Source organism: Aulonocara stuartgranti (assembly GCF_965226115.1).
Source record: "Aulonocara stuartgranti genome assembly, chromosome: 9".
In the NCBI taxonomy this organism is placed as follows: Eukaryota; Metazoa; Chordata; class Actinopteri; order Cichliformes; family Cichlidae; genus Aulonocara; species Aulonocara stuartgranti.
This window is the reverse complement of record NC_138960.1, coordinates 33,574,516-33,585,488: the sequence shown is the minus strand read 5'-3', so window position 1 is coordinate 33,585,488 and position 10,973 is coordinate 33,574,516. Positions and strand designations below refer to the sequence as shown.

Below are 10,973 nucleotides of genomic sequence, written 5' to 3'. Positions count from 1 at the left end.
TATTTCCTTGGATTTATTGAAATGAATATTTGCAAAGCAATCAAAACAGCACAATCTTCACACCAGCATTGACAAAAATATCACCTCTTTTATACTCCTTGTATAAATTGTATCCTACCTACACCCGTTTTCACACCTTCTCTTGTGTGATTAGGTAGAGGATCATTAGGAGGTCCCTCTAAGGGGGACGCTCCCACAGAGCTTAAATCTGGAACTCTCCACCATTTGACCTTAGACCTGAAGAAGATTCTCGGTTGAGAGGTGAAATAATCTTCAAGCAATTTAAAGAAGTCCAGATTTTTAGGGTCTGTTGCAGAGTGAAAGTTTTTCCACAAAAGGTCACAGTGAAACTCTTTCCCACCACCACAGTGATGACAGGGTTGAGAACTGGATCCATCTGTGTCGGTCTGCTTCTAAACAAAGACACAAAGACAGTGTAAGTCAGGGAATTCCTTCAACATTTTAATTCTGAAAGTGGCCTGAAATAAAAAGTAAGCTGATTCTGAGGGGGTCAGGTGGGATACACTGGTTGGTTTTAGTTAGATGACCCTCCCGTTGTTCATTTAGTAAATACAAGTAAAATGGATTGATTCTTATAAAGCACTTTTTTACTCTGCCTGAGCACTCAAAGTGCTTTATACAACACGGTAAAGCACTTTGCATGCTAGAGTAAAGTGACCTGGTACTGAGACTCAATAAATGTCTTTGTTGTAGAGCAACCTTTCTACCAGTGGTAGGCAACCTTTCTGATGATGAGTGCCATCTAAAATTTCCTCAAAAGTCAATTTACCATATCAACAATTGCATTAACAATAAATTTAATAATGCTGCATATCAACAGTTACATAACTGCTAAGTGCTACATAACTTTGCACTTTTGCTGTAACGAGACAAATTTCCCACCTGTGGGACTAATAAAGGTCATCTTATCTTACACACTATATAGAACAACTTCATAGAAATAGATTTGCTATATTTCAAAAAAAAAATTTTTTTTATCCATAACAAGAACACCATAACAGCAAAGGAACTATACAAACAGAAAATGCAGATGCTATTAATGGTCGCCTCACAACAATGGTAAATGGCCTGTATAGCGCTTTACTTAATCCCTATGGACCTTGACACTGCATTCAGTCATCCACCCATTCACACACTGGTGATGGCAGCTACATTGTAGCCACAGCTGCCTTGGGCGCGCTGACAGAGGCGAGGCTGCCGGACACTAGCGCCACCGGGCCCTCTGGCCAACACCAGTAGGCAACGGGTGAAGTGTTTTGCCCAAGGACACAACGACCGAGACTGTCGGAGCCGGGGCTCGAACCGGCAACCTTCCGATTACAAGAAGAACTGCCAACTCTTGAGCCACATTCGCCCCAAAAACAATGATAAGAAAAAATAAACTGGGCTAATATGACTTATCTTTAAACAAGGATTTGCAGATTAATGTGATCCCTGCCGCTGCTTTGTATTTGAAAGTTGTGTTATCTGGGGATCATATTTTGTAACTCGTTGAGGTGTCCCGTTATATCAGCGAGAAAGAAACATTGTCAACCCATCTTGATGCATGCTCAATCATCCAGGTAAGTAAACCTCCAAAAATTGATTCTGTTCATCTGGACATATAATTTTGTGGGAGAAACGTTTCGTCACTCATCCAAGTGACTCCTTCAGTCTCAGCTGACTGCAAGTTTCCCCCAATCTTATAAACAGTACATTTGCATAATGGTCAGTGGTTGTTGATCAATGGTCATGAGAATCTGCATAATTAAGCTTAAGGAACTGAACTCCCAGCACATTGTTCCTTCAGTGGGCTGGTTTCAGTCATTATCTAAATGCACTGTTTCCAAAATTCCAAAATTGAGTCCAGTAGAATTACTAACATGCGAACACAATTTAATGAGCACAGTTGAACGAAACAGTCAGTCTTAAACAAGAAGATAATAATATACATACATACCTCACAGTAACTGCACTTGCAGTTTCTTTCTGGTGTGGCTCTGTTGGTGGATTTTAAGGTAACGTGGCGCTTTAAAAGTCTTCTCACACAGGTCACATTTATAAGGTCTCCCCACAGTGTGGGTAAACATGTGGCGTTCTAAGTCTTTATATCTCACAAACAGTTTCCCACACTGATCACAGCAGTAAACGTCATTTCCAGTATGAATGCGGAGGTGAATATTTAGGCTGCCTAGCAAGTGGAAGGTTTTTCCACATATGTGGCAGCTGTACGCCTTAAATCCAGAGTGGATAACTTGATGACGCTGTAAGAGACCACTGTGAGTAAAAGCTTTACCACACTGATCACAGCTGTATGCTTTAACTCCACTGTGGCTGAGTTGGTGTCTTTTTAAGCTTCCAGCCTGGGTAAAAGATTTTCCACACAAGTCACAGGTGTATGCTTTAACTCCACTGTGGATGAGTTGGTGTGTTTGTAAGTTTCCAGGCTGGGTAAAAGATTTTCCACATAAGTCACAGGTGTATGCTTTAACTCCACTGTGGATGAGTTGGTGTCTTTTTAAGCTTTCAGCGTGGGTATAAGATTTTCCACAAAAGTCACAGGTGTACGCTTTAACTCCACTGTGGATGAGTTGGTGTCTTTTTAAGCTTTCAGCGTGGGCAAAAGATTTTCCACACAAGTCACAGGTGTAAGCTTTAACTCCACTGTGGACGAGCTGGTGTGTTTTTAAGCTTCCAGCGTGGGCAAAAGACTTTCCACACAAGTCACAGCTGTATGCTTTAAATCTACTGTGGATAAGTTGGTGTGTTTGTAAGTTTCCAGCGTGGGCAAAAGATTTTCCACACAAGTCACAGGTGTACGGTTTAATTCCACTGTGGATGAGATGGTGTCTTTTTAAGTTAGCAGCAAAAGTAAAACTTTTTCCACACAAGTCACAGCTGTATGCTTTAACTCCACTGTGGATGAGTCGGTGTGTTTTTAAGCTTTCAGCGTGAGTAAACGATTTTCCACACAAGTCACAGGTGTACGGTTTAATTCCACTGTGGATGAGATGGTGTCTTTTTAAGTTAGCAGCTAAAGTAAAAGATTTTCCACACAAGTCACAGCTGTATGCTTTAACTCCACTGTGGATGAGTTGGTGTGTTTTTAAGCTTCCAGCCCGGTTGAAAGATTTTCCACACAACTTACAGATGTAAGCTTTAACTCCACTGTGGATGACTTTGTGTTTTTTTAAGTTTCCAGCCAGGGTAAAATTCTTCCCACACTCCTCACAGCTGTATGTTTTCTCTCCCTTTCTTCTGTGAGGTTTGTCGGCCTCCTGAGAGCGCTGACTTCTCGCTCCATGTTGGTCCTGCAGTGACAGAGATACAAACAGAGGCAGTGAGTGAAATGCAGTCGTGGAACAAACTGACTCCATTAGTGGAATCAAAGATGTCAACAAACACGTCGTAGGTGTGTTACCACCACCTTCTAGTGATAGTATGACATTACAATTATGAGCTACAATGAGAGTTGTAACTTGCACACAGGTTCAATAACAGAGATATTCTTGCTCACCTTTTGGGTTGAAGTCATTGTTTCCTCTGTAGTGGCTGAGCTGAGTCTAAATGGCTCGTCTCCTCCTGATGATCAGCTGGAACAGTTAACAACAGTGGTGAGAAACTGCAGTAATAAACCTCCACTGACTGAGTAACTGCAGTTTGGTGCTTCATTTGAACCTCATAGATTTTATTAAACAAAATGGATAAAAAATACTCTACAAAACAGAAGGTGAGCTGATGGTAAGAGTATCATCATCTCAAACTACATCAAGATTCTCAGACCATGTCACGGTTCACTTGATCCCTGCAAACAGGCACAAACTGAAACTGTCTAAAGCTTTTGTGAAGACACTCAAGCAGTGGACTGATGAGGCTGTGGAGAATCTGCAGGTGTGTCTGGACTGCACCGACTGGGAGGTTTTCAGGATTGTTACCAACAGTTTGGATTATTATAGAGATGCTGTGACATCCTGTAACATCAGCATCTGTGAGGAAGCTGCACAGCATCACACACCAGGGTGAGTTAGAATACTGACCAGCTCTGGTTCACAGCTAAGCTAAAGGAGCCTGAGGCTGGAAAAGCAGGAAGTGTTTCAGGCAGAGGCGGAGGCAGACATTTGATACACCCAGGGCTTAGCCCTAAAGGGTGGGGGGGGGGGGGGGGTTAGAAATGACTGAAAGATTAATAGGCTCCGTTTTGGCAGGCAAGGCAGAACAAAACCAGGGCTGTATCATGACACGCGGACTAAACCCCAATTCAACCAGACCCAGAACTGATCCGGAATTAAAACAGGACTAATGAGGATTTAACCAAGACAGAACCAGAATCAGAACTAGATGATAGTAGAACTAAAAATCATCATAGACCTGCACTACACTTATTTTTTAATTCTACCAAAGTCCACTATTTAGATTGAGAAAAGTTTATATAATTATTTAGCCTTGTTGTGCAAACAAGCTGCATAACTTAATAAATATAGAATTTGAAAAATAACAAACCTAAAAAGAAACACTAGGTACGAGATACATGAGGACCTATGATACAGTGATACTTTTGGTAAATAACCATTTGACTAACACAGGGGTGGGCAATCTCAGTCCACGAGAGCCGGTGTCCCTGCAGGTTTTAGATGTGTCCTCGAACCAACACAGCTGATTTAAATGGCTAAATTAGCCCCTCAACATGTCCGGAAGTTCTCCAGAGGCTGGTAACGAACTAATCATGTGATTCAGGTGTGTTGACCCAAGGTGAGATCTAAAACCTGCAGGGACACCGGCCCTCGTGGACTGAGATTGCCCACTCCTGGACTGACATGTGTGTCTCACCTGCTCTTGTTCCATCTCTGTTCTGTCCTCATTCTCCTCTCTCTCCCTCTCTGTGCTAACAATCAAGCCAAACACCAACATCATCAAATATACAGTGGAAACCAGATATTTACACACTCTTCGGATAAAAACACTTTCTTAATTGTAACATCAAATCAGACTAAATGTTTATTTTTTTAGATTGATAAATATAAAAAACATATTTGTTAACTTTAAGAGTAAAGAGAGAAACTATCTGTATTAATTGTAAATGGCACCAAATTGTATTCAAACTTGAGCCACACTTATGGAGCTCCACAGTTGTCTTCCTGGGCCCTATTTCAGGAAGCCGGTTTAGTGGAAAATCTGAGTAAGTATACCCTGAGATAATGAAAACTCTGGGTTTTCGGTTTCACAAAGCGAGTTTAGATTAATTCTGAGTGAGTTACTATGACGACACACTCCGTGAAGCTAACCTGCCCCCTAGCAGGTTTACTACAACTAACCCTGACTGTCTCCGCCCCTTTGTCGGAAACCTGACAGTAGGAAGTGTCGGACATGGCGTGCCCCGTCCTTGAAGAGCCAGTAGATCGTGAAGCCCAAATTCTCCGCAGAGCTCTCCGCCGGGAGAGAGTGATCAGAGCGCGTTTGGACATTTTATCATTTCCTGATGAGTTTCTGTGCGAACGTTACCGTTTCTCAGCACAATCTATAATTTATTTGGATAACATCCTCAGGCCATATATTACGCATGTGACATCGCGGACATGCTCTCAGTTCATTACATATTATTTGTATTGCACTTCGGTTTTTTGCAAACGGGAGCTTTCTGTATAATATTGGTGACGCTGAGCACGTTTCCAAGGCTACCGTCTGTCGGGCAGTCAGGAATGTTACAGTTGCACTGAAACGTCTCCTGCACTCGTTTGTGGTGTTCCCCGGTCATAGACCCACAAGATTTATCAAAGAGGGATGCCACAAAGTTGCAGGTATCAGGATGAACAAAACTTAATTTATGATGTGGTGATACTTGGACTACTACTTAAATTTTACATTTATTTTCAGGGTTCCCAGGCGTGATTGGCTGTACAGATGGCACTCACATTCCAATCATTGCTCCTTCAGTAAATGAAGGAGACTATGTGAACAGGAAGTCTTTCCACAGCATTAATGTACAGGTACATAGTTCCCTGTAGCATTTCAAACTATTTCAAACTTGTGCGATACGCACAACGGGGCACGAAAAGTCTTCTTTTACTGTTGTGCTTGGCTGCCATGCTAATGGACAGAAACTGCCGCCTATGGTGATTTTTAAGCGAAAGACTTTGCCTAAAGAGAAGTTTCCAGCAGAAATCATCATTAAGGCAAATGAAAAGGGCTGGATGGATGAGGAAATGATGAAAGACTGGCTGAGGGAGGTGTATGTAAGGAGACCAGGTGGTTTTTTCCACGCATCACCATCGCTCTTAATCTGTGACTCTATGCGTGCCCATCTCACAGCCGATGTGAAAAAACTTGTGAAGCAAATGAACTGTGAGCTTGCTGTCATTCCGGGAGGCCTGACAAAGGAACTCCAACCGCTGGACATCGGTGTGAACCGCCTGTTCAAAGCAAGGCTGCGAGTGGCCTGGGAGCGATGGATGACCGATGGAGACCACAGTTTCACCAAGAGTGGAAGGCAGCGCCGGGCGAGTTACGCCACAATTTGCCAATGGATTGTAGATGCTTGGGCTAACATGTCTGCTGGCACTGTTGTTCGAGCTTTCGCAAAAGCCGGCATCATTTCCGAGGAGCCGCACGGCACGGAAAGTGACTCTGACGGTGAAGAAAGTGAACCTGGCATGTTTGATGGAGATTTAGCGCAGCTGTTCAATTCAGACACAGAGGATGAGGACTTCGATGGGTTTGATTGATGATAGACGAATAAACAGATTTTCTGTTCAACTGGCTTTATTGGTCGCCTGTGTTTCCTGTACACAAAGTATTAAAAGATGTGAACCTCATAAAGTGCCTCTGTTGCTTCCTCCTCTGTAACAGCTGTCAATGTTTCTTCATTATTTTCCTGTAGTAAAGAAATAAACAACATTGCTGTTCTACTGTAAACTCATATAATCTGTGGAGTATTACTCACAACTGCATGTTGGTCTGGCTCAACAGGAGGCTGCACCAGATGCAGTACACCATCACCATCAACTGATAGAATATGAGGTTTATACAGGTCACTTATAACTTACAAGGGACCAAATGGCAATTAACAAACATACCTATCACCTTACACTTCATTGTCATTATGCTCTCAAAGACAACCAAGACTGAGGGAAGGCAAAATCAGTAGGAAAATAACTTCACTACAAACAAATTCATTATGGTGAAGAGTTTATCAAATGAATGAGCAGCACTGCAAAGGTGACTGTGAAGAAAGGATGTATGCACATCATGTATTATTTTGAATTTACCCCTTATGTAGGCACTTGTGTCTTGCGGGGTTATTGACTCAGAGGATGTCCCCACAGAGATGCCTTCGGCCACAGGGCGCCCACTGTTTTGGCTGAGGGCCAACTGCTCAGCCTCTGTGAGTGGTGGTGGTGGAGGACCCCCACCTGTTTTTCGGGCCTCCGCTTTTTTTCTGTTGGCTATAACGGGGTCACATTTGAGCATACAGAGTAAGCAAATATGTACTTGTAATGTGCTCAGATAATTTCAATAAGTGCTTACAGAAAGAAAATTAATGTAGCCTCTAACTGCAATTGATTTACATGGGACAAACAGACCAAGCACTATGGCTCATAATACAATTACACCTTACCTGTTTGGACTATATTTTTATATTTAATTTTTACTTGCTGCCAGGCACCTTTGGGGCCTGTTGGGTTGCACCTGCGCTCACATCACATCACAACATAAAATGTATAAAATAACAAATAAAATAACATATGATAAAATAACGTGTTAAATGGGTGGAAATCCCTAGATCAATGTTTAAATTAACACTCACGCATTGACTCTGTCGGCTATGTTTTGCCATGCATGCTCCCTTTCTTTTGCAGCTGAGGCTGTGTTACCTTTTTTTCTGCAAAATTTGCATGTTATCGGCATATGCTGCCATCAGAATTTCGGCCTCAAGCGCTGTAAAATACATTGACCGCGCCTTCTTTCCCTCCGTCTCCATGGTGACTCGCTTAATCTGTGCTCCACTAATCAGGGCTTTATGTATCCTCGTCCGCGCGCTTCACTTGGGGTTAAAGCAACTCCGCGTTGACTGAACTGATTGTTATCAGCCTTTCTGAAACCGAATATTCCGAGTTGGACAGTTCGGGGTTACTCTACCCTGAGTATCGTTTTTCACTCTGAGTTTTCTAAACTGGCTTCCTGAAATAGGGCCCTGGTGTTTTGTTGACATCTCTTGATGTTCCCATGTCACAGAAACAGGCTCTGTGTTTTGCCTTATATGCATCCACAGCTGTGCCACCAGTTTACTCACATGGACTCTACGAACCAATCAGAAGCTTCTTCAGCTCAGAATGGAATCGTCTGGAGTTTCTTATTAATTAACAATAAACCTAGTGCATATGTACACTTGATGAAAGTGATTAAAATAGACAGCGGAAACCGATTTATTTAGCCGTGGAGGGTAACAACTGAAAATATGAAATAAACACACATGTAAGCTAAGACTCTCTAAAAAACAGCATTGTTGTTGTTCGGCTTTTCATTTTGCCATTTGTTGATTCACTTGAAGAGCAAGTAACGTAATATTGGTCAAGTGATCAGTTTGATATCAATCTTTCGTGATACACCGTCATATTTACATTATTTGTATGGCACGAATGATTTGCTTTGGTACCTGCTCAAACTTCAGTTCTGCTCTGTCTGCGTTTCTCCAACAGCCCACTCGCAGGTAGCAGCTGCCCCGCCCCTTCGCTCAGTCGCTTAGTGTCTGAGCTCGGATCATACCAAAATTAGGGGGGATTTACGCACAGTCGTAAATTCCCACAGTGTGCACTTGTGCCAGGTTGAAGGACTACTGCATATAAAACTGTTCAGTTAATACTAATTCATATCAGCTGATATAAGGAAAAAATAATGTAAATATGGTAAGAAAATGGTTAAGAGTTTCGTGCGTTCTCCTCACTGCAATAAACGACTGCATGAGAGACGCAAGTCATGATCACTCTCGTGATTCTTTTCCCTCTGTTTTCAGGTAAAAGTGTTTAAAAGTTGATATATTTCCCATGTGTACACTGTTAAGATATTTAAGAGGTAATCCTTCATTGTTTTGTAAGAGTTTAGAAACATTGTATTTGTCCGCAAATATGTGGCGGTTTTGAGCGTCAGTTTTGTACTGTGTAATGGCCAGTAAGATAACGGCAGGAACTAAAAACGCCGCTATTGTCAGCCATTTTGTCAGGAAACCTGTTCTGGCATATATGGTAAGATGGTAAATGGCCTGCATTTGTATAGTGCTTTACTCAGTCCCTAAGGACCCCAAAGCGCTTTACATATCCAGTCATCCACCCATTCACACACTGGCAATGGCAGCTACATTGTAGCCACAGCTGTCCTGTAATCACTTTAGTGTTTTGGTTTATTATTTAGTGTTTTTCTTCCACCACGTGACATTTAGCAGTACAGAATGTGAAACGTCTCTGTTCATTTTCACTGCAATAAACTAGTGCATGAGTCATGATCACTCTCGTGATTCTTTTCCCCTGTTTTCAGGTAAAAGTGTTTAAAAGTTGATATATTTCTCGTTTTCAGGGGTGTAACACACTGTGTGCCTCGAATATTGTGTGTACTTTTTGTTTTGTACAGTTGTCAGCCAGGCATTTCACTTCCTCTCATGTGTTCATCCACAGCAGCTGGACAATAAAGTTATAGTGACCCTGATACTGCAGCAGATCGCTCTGGTTTCCTGTCATCACTTCAAATAGAAATCAGGCTGTAGAGGTTTGGTGCAGGCAGAAAAACAGCTGCAGGGACAATGAAAAGACTTTTCTGCTCCAACTTCTCCCAGCATGCTGAGCTAATGATTAGTTGGTGTTTTTCTCCAAACACTCTCTCACTCTTCTCTCAACGTGTTCACAATAAACTGTGAACAGACACCGAGGAGAGCAGCAGAAGACCTCATTCAGGAGCTAAACTCAACATGAACTGAACTCACAGTAAAGTTAGCTCGGTGCTTACCTTTAGATGAGCCCACAAACCGAGAGAAACTCCGTGATGAAGCTGCAACTCTTTCCAAACACAGGAAACAGATCAGGGAGCAGAGACCCACGTGGTTCACGCTGATCTCAGCTACGATCCAGGGGACAAGGGTGGGCAGATCGATGCAGATATCGATCAGGACGTTGGTAGTGGTTTATGATCGATACTTTAGTTTTTTTCTCTCCTCTAAGTTCACTACTTTACTCCCGTTTCATGACAAAGCAGCTCTCTCTGCTCGGCTCCTCTCCTGCTAACAAATTTTGCTCCGCCCCCTTCTTCTTCTTTTTCCTTCTTCTTCTTCTTCTTCTTCTTCTGCCGTATAGGGTTTACTGGCGGTTGGCAAACAGCAAAATGGTGCATTACCGCCACTAACTGGTGTGGAGTGTGGACAGAAAAGACAAAAAAAATAAATAATAATAAATCAAATCCTCTCGAACAAATGGGTCTGCCTTAAAAACCAAAATACAGCCTGATAACTTTCACTTAAAGAGGTCGTGCAAAACAGATCAATCAAGTCCAACTTCACTTCCATACCGTCCAGCTTTTTGATCAGTTGTCTCCTTTCAATATCAAACCTCTGACAATTCAAGAAACATGTTCTATTGTTTCCTGTTCCCTACTGCAGTCACTCCCCTGTACAGTGTTTACCTATTAAAAACAAGGTGCTATTTGAACCAGTGTGTCCGAATCTCAGTCGAGATATAATCGTATCACTAAGTGCAATAATCTTTTCTGGCATCGTTGTATTTTTACTCAGTTGTATATAGCATTCGTATTCTATTTTTATCTTATTGTATATTTTTATTCTATTTTATTCTACTGTATATAGTATATTATTTTATTCTATTCTGTACAGCTGTGTACTGTATTTATTCTTATTGTATTCTAATTTTTGCGTCATAACTTTTGCACTGTCCACTTCCTGCTGTGACAAAACAAATTTCCCACGTGTGGGACTAATA

The 10,973-nt window shown here is 41.9% G+C and overlaps 1 long non-coding RNA gene across 4 annotated transcripts; it reads right to left on the bottom strand.

Moving 5' to 3' along the window:
* Positions 1–10,275, bottom strand: LOC309713856. 4 transcript variants are annotated; one of them, XR_014278707.1, is made up of 5 exons: positions 9,991–10,275; positions 4,828–4,882; positions 3,518–3,593; positions 1,961–3,311; positions 1–413 (listed from the first exon to the last, which is right to left on the bottom strand). It is a non-coding gene; the product is annotated as an uncharacterized lncRNA (long non-coding RNA). The 4 variants fall into 4 exon arrangements; XR_014278708.1 differs by lacking the exon at positions 4,828–4,882; XR_014278709.1 differs by lacking the exons at positions 4,828–4,882; positions 9,991–10,275 and adding an exon at positions 6,806–6,832.
* Between the last annotated feature and the right edge of the window lie 698 nt (positions 10,276–10,973).